The sequence below is a fragment of the Salmo trutta genome, chromosome 32 (assembly GCF_901001165.1).
Source record: "Salmo trutta chromosome 32, fSalTru1.1, whole genome shotgun sequence".
NCBI classification, from domain to species: Eukaryota; Metazoa; Chordata; class Actinopteri; order Salmoniformes; family Salmonidae; genus Salmo; species Salmo trutta.
Window position 1 is genome coordinate 21,941,948 of NC_042988.1, and position 13,391 is coordinate 21,955,338.

The window sequence follows — 13,391 nt, forward strand, 5'->3', positions numbered from 1 at the left end:
ACGGACGAAAATAAACTGCCCGTCCTGGACCTGCTGTTAAAATCACAACACTACTGAATCATGCCTCTGCCGCCACCCCCGTATGGGCATACTACTGGCACCCACAACAACACATAGGGCAGACACACACACACAGGCAAGCATGCACACCTACACACAGGCACGCATATATATACACACACACACACACACACACACACACACACACACAGTTGCGTGCACATAAATAACACACACTGTCCATTATCTGGCTATCTACAAAGCACCCTGGGATTCTGGCTACACACCTCCCACTCCCTTTTATATCCCCGCCCTCCCCTGGCTCTACCTGTGATTGATTGGCTGTGTCACCTCTGCAGGCCTCTCTACAGCACCAGCTAATGATTCAAAATGGCCGCAGTGGCAGCTCTTTGTTTCCTTACTGCACCGGTGCCACGGAGCATGGGGATAGATGGCCTGCCTTTAAAGCATAGGGCACTGAAAGCTGAGGGGTTTATGCAGCCATCAAACACAGGGTTGGAGACCATTTTAAATCTTATAAGAAAAACATTATGGGCCGAAGTTCGGAGGAACAGACGGCTGAAGAAAAATGAATGGGCTAGACAGCATGCTTGAGTCCTAAATCTCTAGTGTCAACAATTTATTTAATTTTTTTTTAGGTTAGGTAAGTTTCTTATGTTTAGCTCATCTCAGAGGAATTAACACTGGAGACCAATTTAAGTACTACTTTTATTTGGATTTTTTTCATGAAAGGCAAGTGGCTGTCTAAAGATGTATTCAACTGATTTTGCCCTCTGAAATTCGTGTTGAAGAGTTTTCTGGCAATTTATGTGGTGCTGTTATCAGGACAGCGGCAGCATAGTCTGTCTGACCTCTCCACCCTGTCTCTACAGTTTCTCTAGTCTCATTTTGACACAGAAACAGCATCTGTCTGTACTAGATTTGCTGCTAAACCGTTAGGGCTTGTTTGTTTGGCTATACCAGCCTATCCAACCCTGAAAGAGAGAGCTCACTGACAAAGGTCTCAAGAGTAATTGGATGCGCAATAAAAAATACAACCAGCAAATGGAAAAATGTTACTCTATTCGGTAATGCATAAATACAGTGAACAAAGATATAAACGCAACATGCAGCAATTTCAAAGATTTCACTTAGTTACAGTTTAAGGAAATCAGTCAATTGAAATCAATTCATTAGGCCCTAATCTATAGACTTCACATGACACGGACTACAGCTGTGCATTTGTTGGTCATAGATACCGTAAAAAAAAAAAGGTTGGAGTGTCAGAAAACCAGTCAGTATCTGGTGTGACCACCATTTGCCTCATGCAGCGCGACGCATAGAGTTGATCAGATTGTTGATTGTGGCCTGTGGAATTTTGTTCCGCTTTGTGAAGTTGCTGGATATTGGCGGAAACTCGAAAATGTTGTCGTACACGTCGTATCCAGAGCATCCCAAACATGTTCAATGGGTGTCATGTCTGGTGAGTATGCAGGCTATGGATGAACTGGGACATTTTCAGCTTCCAGGAATTGTGTACAAATCCTTGCGACATGGGGCTGTGCATTATGCTGAAACATGAGGTGATGGCGGCAGATGAATGGCATGACAATGGGCATCAGGATCTCGTCACGGTATCTCAGTGCATTCAAAATGTGATTGTGTTTGTTGTCTGTAGCTTATGCCTGCTCCTACCATAACCCCACCGGCACCATGCGGTACTCTGTTCACAATGTTGACATCAGCAAACCGCTTGCCCACACATCTGCCCGGTACAGTTAAAATCGGGTTTCATCTGGTCTCAGAAGATCTGCAGGTGAAGAAGCCAGATGTGGAGGTGCTGGGCTAGCATGGTTACAGGCCAGTTGGACGTACTGTCAAATTCTCTACACTGACAGCTTATGGTAGAGAAATGAACAGTCAGTTCTCTGGCAACAGATCTGGAGGATTTACTGTAGTCAGCATGCCAATTCATGCACCCTCAACTTGAGACATCTGTGGCATTGTGACAAAACATCTGTGACAAAACTGCACATTTTGGTGGGCTTTTATTGTCCCCAGGGATGTAAACAAATTTGTACACAACATTTTACCGAAATACGCTATTTGTGCATATGGGACATTTTTGGGATCTTTTATTTCAGCTCATGAAACATGGGACCAGCACTTTACATGTTGCGTATATATTTTTGTTCAGTGTATATATTTGTTTTTTATGGCATGATGCTCTGGCCATAAACTTAAAGAGAGCAAGTGGGTTCAGCACAAAGGGTACCACTTCAAGGCAAATAATTGATTACCGAGCCAATGCATCGTCAGCCAGAATGTATTCTGGGTCTTTTTCTCCATGACTGTTATTGGGTCATTTATACAATCTTTAGCTGTCCTTCTCTCAAAGTTACAGCCTCTGGCACCAGTTCAATGTTTGCGAGGTAACCTATGTTTTCCAATTCCTCGAACGTTTCCCATTTTAAAGCGATTTTGATTATGTATGTGGTCATTTCGAGGGCCTTGTGGTAAATGAGGATGTGTTATGCTCTCAAGGCATTGATTGTCTGTCCTGTTAAAGATACTGTACTTTATCGTTGCCCTGCAGCAAGAAAATGGGACTCGGGAGTGATTCATTTAACCTGTTATCCATTTTATCACGTGTCCTCTGACTCCTCTCCTCACTCTGATTTAGCTCCACTCTTTTCACCCACTGAAGCTGCTGAATTGGACACGTTGTTGGACTTGAATGCATACGCGTGTACTGTAGCATAGCTTATGACTTGGCAAAGGTTGTGACTTACCAAAGCTTTGGTCTCAAGGGAGGAATTTAATACCAAATTAACGATATAATGAAACTAATAGTAAACCTCTTATTTCTGTCACGATGATGGGATTCATGATTGTTTTAAGAATGTCATTAGTATGCACTGTGAATACGTCTCTGGATTAGGCCCATGGTTTTACACCTTCATGTACCAGGTATCTTCGACTCATCCTATGATTCCTTCTCTGCACCTTAAAGCCCCCAAATAAGCATGAACAACAGATCCTCATTAATGTTAATGAAGCGTCACTAACAAAACAAAACCCTCAAGTGTAAGAATATTTATTTTTTATGAGACTGCTTATGAGAAGACTGAGAATGTCTTAAGATATGTTTGAAACTCATAAGTCCTCCAGGGTTTTTTGTTTTCAGTCAAATGATTTCGATAATGACACTGATGTAGTACAGTATGATACGTTTTTAGACAGCAATTATATTAATGTTCTTGTCACTCCATACCTTATCACAACATCAAACCACATTATTCACAGGATTTTCACCTATTGACAACACATATATTTTAATAAGCAATTAGTACTACTGAGCTTTTTCCTTTTTTTCTAGTGCCAACCAGTATGCAGTTATCCTTAAAATATAACTGCATTATAGCAAACTGTCTTACAAAACTGACAGTGCATGTTAGTCACCTTTTTCTTCACTTCTGCATTTGCCGGATTGAATGACTTTCCACCACTATCAGATCCTTTCTTGTCTTCTAAGATACCAGATATTGATACCTGCGTAGTTATGTCCCCCGTTCAGCCACTTCCATCTCCATTCTTTTCTCATGGCCCTTCTCTTTCATACTCATTACTCACCCTAGACAAGGGGCCAGGCGGCCAGGCTCCCCTGCCTACCTCTCCACTCACCCATGATGCCCTATGGGGGAGTGCAGGGTGATGGTGGTGGATGAGGAGTGCAGAGCAGTGTGGGGAATGTTAGGCGAGATGTGTTGAAGCCCTGTGCCCTGCTCACTGCCTGTGGCCTTTTCAGTGTCACTCAGCTGAGCCCCCCTGTCCAACCAAGCTCACTACACACTTTTTGTCTTCCCCACTGAGGACAAGACTTACATAGTGGACATAGTAGTCCATATGTGTAGCCCTCTTGTAACTCCATCTCCTGTCCCGGTTGTGATCCCATCACTCTGCTTGTAGCTGCTTCTGTCCATGGTCCCACTTCGCTGGAGCCATTAGAAACTATTTGTGTTGCCCTGATTCCAGACCCATTTGCGTTTCCCATTTGTGTTCCTGTTTATTATTCTACCTACTCTATACTCAGTTCACGACTCATCTTTTAATGTCACAGTTCTGTTGCCCTGATGACTTCATAGGCTCTTAGTTGAATGACTATATCGCTCACATACTGCACCCAGTCTCTATGAACTCCCGTAGGTGCTCACACGCTTGTTTGTTGAAACCCATTTCCATTGGGTGAGTTATGTGAATAGATAAAGCTTGCTGCCTTGTTACCTTGTCCCCATCCTCTCTAGCAGCACACTGAAGAGAAAGAGGGGGATCATTATCTGCACTCGACAGCAGACCGGGAGAAGGGTTAAGAGCCGACACTTTAATTGATATTGAGTAGAGAGGAATGGATGGAAAGGCACCTAGCTCGGTAAATGAGTATTAATCACCCCGCTTCTGTCTCCACAGGGATGGATGGATGGATAGGTGAAGAGCCTCCGTGGCGTTATTTATTACCCTTACAGCCATGGCATATAGATCCTACTGTATGCTGGGAATGGAGAAATCATGCATTCTGAGAACACTGTCCTCCCACTATCACATTTGTTTTTCTAGACATGGTGAACTATACCACCACCCCAGCCAGCTTTGTGTGGAGTGTCCTCCAGCTCAATAGGAAAAGAGGCTGTGAAATGAACTAGGGCTGTTACTCTCTCTGGAGAAATGAATAGCTGAAACCACAGCCCACAGTGATCTGTGGATCCCTATCCAGTCCATCCCATTGTCTTGGTTTAGGGAGTAACCAGGGAGCGTTACAGCTACCTATTGCCATTTCAAGCAGACAGAGAGGGTAGTATTTGTTTTTGAAGGTCAGGGAGGGAATTCTACTAGTGGCTGATTGAGCGGAACCTAAGAGTTTGCCCAGAGAGGCTAATGTAGAGTGCGTCTCATGGGGAATGTTGAAATATGGCTGGGCGTTCATGAACTTCCCAACATCAGCACAGTTCAGAAGTCCTGAAAATTGCATTAAAGGAAAACTCCAGATTGGAATGCATCATTCCTTTTCTTGGCACAACGGACATTACTTCTAGTCAACACAACCACGGAGTTGTTCAGATAGAAAATATGTCTTCAATCAAATGTATTTATAATGCCCTTTTGACATCAGCCGATGTCACAAAGTGCTGTACAGAAAACCCAGCCAAAACCCCAAACAGCAAGCAATGCAGGTGTAGAAGTCTTAGTTTGACACTTCTCTTTCAGAAACAAAACATAAACAGAGCTCAGATCCTAGGTCTGCTTTACTCACATCTCTGTTGAGTTTTGATATATAGAGAAATACATGTGGGCAGCTTTTTTCCCTATTTGTTTTTGGGCACCTCTCCTTGATCCTTTTTAGTATGGGTGTTTTGTGTTTCATTTTGTAATGAGACCTTTGTTTTGATAGTGAACACAATTTCTAGGAGGTGATTAGGGGAAAACTTGTAGGATGTCTTCTGCTGTGGTGTTGCCCGGGGTCAGTTGGAGCTCAATATCCTGATAACTAAGCCCTTAATCATGACTGTTGACTTCCGTCCCCCGCTCACCTCACCGTGTTGTCGTCGTCGCCTCCATTTCCTTGTCTGAGAGGGAGGTGAGGGAGGAATGAGAAGACACAGTGCTTCTAGAATGTAGTTTTAACCGCAGTCTGGTGTTGTAGTTTACTCTCTTTCTTAGGGTTTCGTCATTGATCGGCAGGAATACTAGATGCACAACTTGCTTTGAACATTTTACGTTTGTCTCATTTGAAAAGAATGTCAGACCTGAACAGGATTTGATATTGAAGACAGAAGCAGACGAGAATTTGCTTGATTCATATCTTGTCTGCCTTGTACGTCCATTGCATCATGAACCAAGCTTTCTAGGCTCAATAAATTATTTGAAATGGTCAGAAGAAAAAATACATTTATATTCTGCACTCACTGAATGTTTAATTACTGTTGGATGGGTGTTTTAGCTAGCCTGGTGCAACCACCCACTGAATGTTTAATTACTGTTGGATGGGTGTTTTAGCTAACCTGGTGTAACCACCCACTGAATGTTTAATTACTGTTGGATGGGTGTTTTAGCTAACCTGGTGCAACCACCCACTGAATGTTTAATTACTGTTGGATGGGTGTTTTAGCTAACCTGGTGCAACCACCCACTGAATGTTTAATTACTGTTGGATGGGTGTTTTAGCTAACCTGGTGCAACCACCCACTGAATTTACATAAACATTTGACTCCTCTATTAGTTTGTTATACAACTTAAAAAATGTCAGCAGTAGCACAGAACAGGTTGTTTGTTGGTTTTAAACGTTTGCGGTTGATAAGTTGAGGGGGAAACCTGACCTCAAGGCAGCGTCAAGCGGATGTGTTTTCGAGATCCCAGCGTTTGGAGTGTGGCTTAGCTCAGCCTTATGGTAAAGAAGGTAGGTGCATTTTGTTTCTTATCTTTGGCCTGATGTGCAATTTGCAGCGGCACGGCTGAGTGGTTGGACTAATTGATGTTTTCTTGAACACTGTAGATAATGTAATGGAGTTGAACTCTGCTCTGCCCTGTGGAGTTGAGCTGCTGTATGGGGTGCTAAATGGCAGCCCTGCTGCGGTACAGCAGGCCATTATCACCAGCTATCACACACGCCGTGGCTGTCCTGTCCCCCTGCTTCTGATATCCAAGACTATGCCATTATAGGATATCACCAAAAAACATCTGAAGTAAACAATTCTGCAAACCTAGAAATCAGGCAAACTGCCAGAGCTGCTCATTACCACTGAGACTCAACCAACTGGTCTGATCATGGAGCACCTCGTTTAAAGGGCAACTCCACCACTTTTCAAACTCATTTTCATTATCCTCTTATGGCTAGGGGGCAGTATTTTCACGGCTGGATAAAAAACGTACCCGATTTAATCTGATTATTAGTCCTGCCCAGAAACTAGAATATGCATATAATTATTAGCTTTGGAGAGAAAACACTCCACAGTTTCTGAAACTGTTTGAATGGTGTCTGTGAGTATAACAGAACTCCTATGGCAGGCAAAAACCTGAGATGCTTCTGTTCAGGAAGTACCCTGTCAGACCTTTTATTTTCTTTGTTTGACATCTCTTCCAAAAACTCAGGATCTCTGCTGTTACGTGACACTTCGCACGTCTCCAATGGAGTCTCAGAGCCCGGGAAAAACAGGAATGACGTAATTCAAAGCCCTGGCTGAAACAAAGGAGAGCAAAAGCTAAGTGGTCACTCAGTGGACTAAGCCTTACGCTCGCGACCCGCCCCGCCCCCGGCTTTCGGTTTTTCCCTCAGTATACAGACAGGCAGATTCCCGGTCGGAATATTATCGCTTTTCTACGAGATAAATTGCATAAAAATTGGTTTTAAACAGCGGTTGACATGCTTCGAAGTACGGTAATGGAATATTTAGAATTTTTTTGTCAAATTCTGCGTCATGCTCGTGGCCGAGATTTAGCGTTGGGATAGTGTCTAGAACGCACGAACAAAACGTCTTGATGGAACATAACGATGGATTATTTGGGACCAAACCTACATTTGTTATTGAAGTAGAAGTCCTGGCAGTGTATTCTGACGAAGAACAAGCAAGGTAAGAACATTTTTCTTATAGGAAATGTGATTTTGGTGAAGGCTAAACTGGTTGGGTGTCTAAATAGCTAGCCCTGTGATGCCTGGCTATGTACTTAGATTATTGCAAAATGTGCTTCATCCGAAAAGCTATTTTAAAATCGGACATATCGAGTGCATAGAGGAGTTCTGTATCTATAATTCTTAAAATAATTGTTATGCTTTTTGTGAACGTTTATCGTGAGTAATTTAGTAAAATCACCGGAAGTGTTCGGTGGGAATGCTAGTTCTGAACGTCACATGCTAATGTAAAAAGCTGGTTTTTGATATAAATATGAACTTGATTGAACAGACATGCATGTATTGTATAACATAATGTCCTAGGTGTGTCATCTGATGAAGATCATAAAAGGTTAGTGCTGCATTTAGCTATGGTTTGGGTTTATGTGACATGATATGTTAATTTGAAAAATGGGTGTCTGATTATTTCTGGGTGGGTACTCTGCTGACATAATCTAATGTTTTGCTTTCGCTGTAAAGCCTTTTTGAAATCGGACAGTGTGGTTAGATAAAGGAGAGTCTTGTCTTTAAATAGCTGTAAAATAGTCATATGTTTGAAAAATGGAAGTTTTCGGATTTTAGAGGAGTTTGTATTTCGCGCCCCGCCCATCATTGGATATTGGAGCAGACGTTCCGCTAGCGGAACGTGTAGATGTAAGAGGTTATCTCCAGCACAATATCAGTGTCTACATATGTGAAAACTGTGCATTTCTATATTTTATTGAAAAAAATAATGTTAAAAATGTTTTAAACACTATGAGATTTGTGGTGACGTGGGGAGCAAGAAAATACCCTCCTTCTGGCTAGACACTTGTTGCAGGTTTTGAAAATCCGTTTTTTAAAAACTTTTAATCCTACCCTGTGATGAGAGAATGTCCTTTCTTATTGTTTTAACCACAGATCATAGAAACACTGTTTTCACAAATTATGTAAACACTGGTTTGGTGCTGGAGGTAATGAATGTGAGGTTGAAAAGTGGTGGAATTGCCCTTTAATTAATGATGGGATGATTGCTGCAAAGGAGTGCTGCTGGAGTTGGACTTGGATTTTAATCTATTAGGGAATGGAAGCAGCAAGAGGCCAGTTTGTATACCAGTAGAGAGTAATGTTCCTATCTACTGTCAAAGCCTTTGCTAGAATAATATCCCGTATGTCTTTTAATGTCAGAAAGATGAAAGCACATGAAAAGCCCTTGATCTGTCAACTGTTATTATAGACTCTTCTTCCCACATCAAGTGCAAAATCATTGATACAGGGAGTGTACCATTGGTACAGGGAGTGTACCAACCTCTGTGGAAGAGGAGTCCCTCTTCCACAGATACTGTATTCTACAGCTCCTTGGGGGGTTGAGAGTGCCGGCCAACCTTGGCTTAACCGCAAACGCTTTGTTTGCTACCGCTGGAGATACAACTGTAAGTGCCTCCTCTGGAGGGTGTTTACGTTGAAGCATTCTCCACAAGGTCATTGCCATCCCCATTGAAGTGCTATATATCACCGGTAGCAGTTATATGGATGTAATATGTGACTGTTTGACACCTATGCCGTGTGATGATTGCAACCCGCAGAGAGTGTTAATGTAAAAGTCCAGGTAATCACCATATCGTCAGAGATATCTCTGCAAAGAAAATGGCTCATCCCATCTGAATGAATTAGTTTTTCACCTGAGTGTCCATCGATGGAGAGGCAAGAAGGAGTGTCCATTGTTGATTGAGAATTACCAGTAGGATAAAATGAGTGCTTCAGAGTAGACTCCATCAGGAAGTCAATGACACTGCCCTTTAGAGAGAGGAGAGTAATATGGCCGCAAGAAGGAATGTAAAATGTATTTTTTTTATCATTACGGCAGTTGAAAAATATTTAATTTGCTGTGAATTTATGAGGCAATGACTTATTTAATGCTGGCTCTATGCTATTACCAATGGCTTGTAATCTGACTAACTGCGTTGGATGTTCTCTCCAGACACACTGTCCCCGTGCCTCTAAAGCACTCCTAGTGATCAAAGAGTTCCTCCTATTCTTCGCCGTTAGACAGATAAAACAGTGAGATTCATAGCTAAGGCTGCACCAAGTACTATAAAACCCACACATGGTTGCCCTATCTCGTGTAGCATGATCCAGTTGCAAAGAAATGATGAATGAGTACATTATCAAAATGTACTTTGTTCTACTTAGTGTCCAGTTCTTTCATCTGATCGACTTTCAATCTCTTTCAAAGATAAGAGGAGTTAGTTCAGTGCCTTAAGTAAGACAAATGAGGCCTTGTCATTAATGAGCACTAAAGCATGATAGTTGGGATCAGAGCCATAGAGAAATTCTCTGTCACTCCAACTTCTCTGCCATAGGAGAGAAATTCTCTGTCACTCCAACTTTAGGGGACAGAACTACAGTAGAAGGGTCGACTATGCTTTTTTACAGATCGTTGTTTACCTTTGAACCTCACTTGTTCTCTGTCACAGACGTGTGTTTGTCAAGCAGGTGCCAAAGTAATTATTTAAGTTGTGACCTGGCTATGGCTTCCCGATCTATAACCCAGAAGGTAGCACCAGTTATTTGGGTGGGTTCCATTCAGCCGCTTCAGTATACCTGCTCAAAATGGAGCCGTGTCGAAGGTTGCTGCCAATGTCATTCCACTCTAATACCATGTGATGCATCCTGACCTGAAGAAAGTCATGATTAAAAAAAGATCTTTCCCCCAAACTCTCCCTGCCCTTCACACTGTCTGATCAACCTGTGTTGATACCCGCGGAGCCGCAATGCCTTTTTGCCATTCACTATCAATTTGAGGCGCGATGCCGAGCCTCCTTGTCCCAACCTTAGCCTGTGCCGCCGTACGGTGGGAAAAGAGCAAAGTTCTCTGTCAGCTTTTTAAAGCGTGGCCCTTCCCTCATAAAGGGGCCAGTCACTGACCGTGTCACCAGAGGTTTTACAGTTCAAACCCTGCCGAGAGGAGCGCACTGGGCTGCGGCATCAGAGGCAGATCTCTCAAGATGAAGAAGACTGTAACATAAATACCAGTGCCATTTTCCTCCAGGCTTCCATGGGCCTCACCGAGGGGATAGGAGGGGATTGTGATGAATCACTGTGCTTGTTGCACCACGACAAACTCACATTTCAGCCTTGCTGGCAGAGAAAAGACGTGTTGCTCTGGTGAAGGTTAAGCATCTGTACACTAGCCGTGCGTGGCGTCCCGTCCTATAAGACTCTCTTAATTAAACGCCCTCCGCCCATGTTCCTTCCTGTATAGCCTGTTACCGTTAATGTCAGGCAATAGAGGAGAAGCGTCTCCCGCTGTCCGTCCTCTGTCATGACCAGCGGGACGGCTCCTTTTGATGGCTGTTTCACACACAGCGGATGTACATTACTTCTCTGGGAGAGAGAGAGGGGGAGTACAGCAGGCAGACTGTCATACAGCACATTGTGTTCGATGCCTGAAGTGAGAGGGACAGCTGATAACTATCCCCACTGACAGTCTCTCATGTCCAGTCAGATGAAGATACAAAGTCACTACAGTACATACTGTATTCTCAGAGCTGAGTCCCAATGTGGCCCATGTTAGCACATTGAGTGTTGACCTCATCTGCATAGTTTTTCCATATGCTTTGACGTGATGTCTTTGGGGATTATACTTGTTGTGATGGTGTTATTTGCTCTTATTTGCCGATGTCCTTGAGTGCTGGTCCACTGCCCACTGTCCCATGTTCTACATAGGCTGTGTTAAAACAGGATTCTGCTCTGGCCTGCTTCTCCTGTCTTGAGCCAATGTTGACACTGGATGTAGGCCAGATATCCATTAAATCTTGACTCTCTGAGCTTTAATCCTCATCAGGTCTGGGGCTTTGGCCACTGCTGGGCATCTTTATCTCAGTGTCCACCCCAAACTAAGTCCACACAAAGCACAAGGAAAACTTGTTTTTAAGAGTATTCTGTCCTATTTTAAGATGAGTAAGTAATCACATTAGTCAAATTAAGATGTTTGCATTTAGCCTGTTAGTTAACAACTCTTGTCTTATTTCTGCTTGTTCTCTCCAAAGGCATAATCCAACTACTTGTTAGCTATCCTACTACCTCTGTCATTGGTAGTTTTCCCCCATACCCTCCTCGGGAACATTTTGTCCTTGTAATTGGAATGAAGTATTTCATCCCCCTGACATACATTAAAGTGCCATGGCAGAAGCACACAGTACCTGATTAATAGGGGCAGATTAAAACTCAACGTTCCCAGCCCCTTTCCCCCCTTGCTAGCTCTGGAATATTTCACCTGTGCCCTGAAGAGTGTAAAAACCCCTAAAACAGTGGAGGATTGGAGCAGAGGACTACACTCCTGTCCCGACCACACCTGATGCTAGTGAGAGACCTTGAAGGAGGATGAAGCTGCCGGTGGCACCCCTCTCCCGCGTCTCCTTCCTATACCCCCTCCCACCGCCCCAGTAGCTGCAGATGAATTGGTAATCCGCTGGCCCCTCAATCAGGCCCTATCTAAAGAGCCAATCCATCCTCCCCCCTGACACTGATGGGTTACCTCTCCTGGCAATTGGGCCCAGATGGATGCTGAGATATTGCTGGCAGGTACAAGAGCTTTGGCTCTACTCTAACCTGCATAGCTACACAGGGCTGTGTGGGTGTGTTTTGAAGTGGGATACTAGTGGTGCGTTGTAGTGTGGTGAGTAGTGAAGCAATGTGCGTTCTGAACGTCACCCCGTGTGAGTGTGATGAAAGCTGAGGAGTGGGCCGTGGAATGCGTCTGTGACTGATTCCCTGTTTAATGGCCTGATTGGGGGGGGGGGCAGGGGGACAGGCAGAACTCTGAGCCTTTAACAAGACTGGCATCCATGCTTAAAGCTCTCATTTAGTAACGCCCAGCCCAACAGCCAGAGAGGCAGTCGCACCAATCGATTTGGGGATGGCCTTTGCGCAAACAGTATGAGGTGGAGACGCTGACGCCTTTTGTACCACCCAGCCTCCAACCTCTGCTGACTTTGGGTTGGATGAACTGAGAGTCAGAGAGCCTTCACATACTGTATATAATCCATAGCATTGCATTCCTATAGGCTGTAGTCTTTGCCTGCGGGATATTTTCTGGATCAGGCAGCTGGAAGGCAATATCTTACTAAGTGGTTTCAGTATTGTCCTCTTGATGCATAAAGCCTCCTGCCCTTTGATGGGTGGGAGTTTAGTTCATAACTAGATGGACTGCATATTGTTTCTGCAGTCAGCTGACTGATGCTGGCTTGTGTTTCTACCTGGATGGCCATGCTCAGGCATTAGCAGCATGGAGGACAGAGGAGGAAGCTGAGTTATGTGTCCGTCCTGGCCAGCTCAGCACTCTCCCACAGCCCATTATGGCCTAAACGATCTTGCCTTGTCAACATTAACCACTTTCAGATTAGCAATGGTAGAAGGCTTACCCTTTAAAAGGTATTTTTAAAAACAGTGGTGCTATAATGAAAGGTAGGGGTGGATTAGGGGAGGGCTACATAAAGGGATCATTTCTTTACTCGGCCAATCCTATTACAGTTGTCATGAGATGATGTTGGTGTATTATAGATTTGGCCAATATTTAGCTTACAATTTAATTCACTTTTTACATTAAATATTATACTTTACTCTGAGGATTTTTGTGTTTTAGTTTGCATGCAACCAAGTAAAATATGGGTTTGATTTGGTCTAAATTGTCAAATGAAAGGAAATTTGAGCTTAATCTTACCATAAAAGCTTCCCTTTAAACTCTCCT

General features: G+C 43.5%; 1 protein-coding gene across 1 annotated transcript in view; it reads left to right on the plus strand.

Moving 5' to 3' along the window:
* Positions 1-13,391, plus strand: part of LOC115171424 (transmembrane protein 104-like) — a 76,982-nt gene that overhangs the window by 60,892 nt on the left and 2,699 nt on the right. The window lies entirely within an intron of this gene.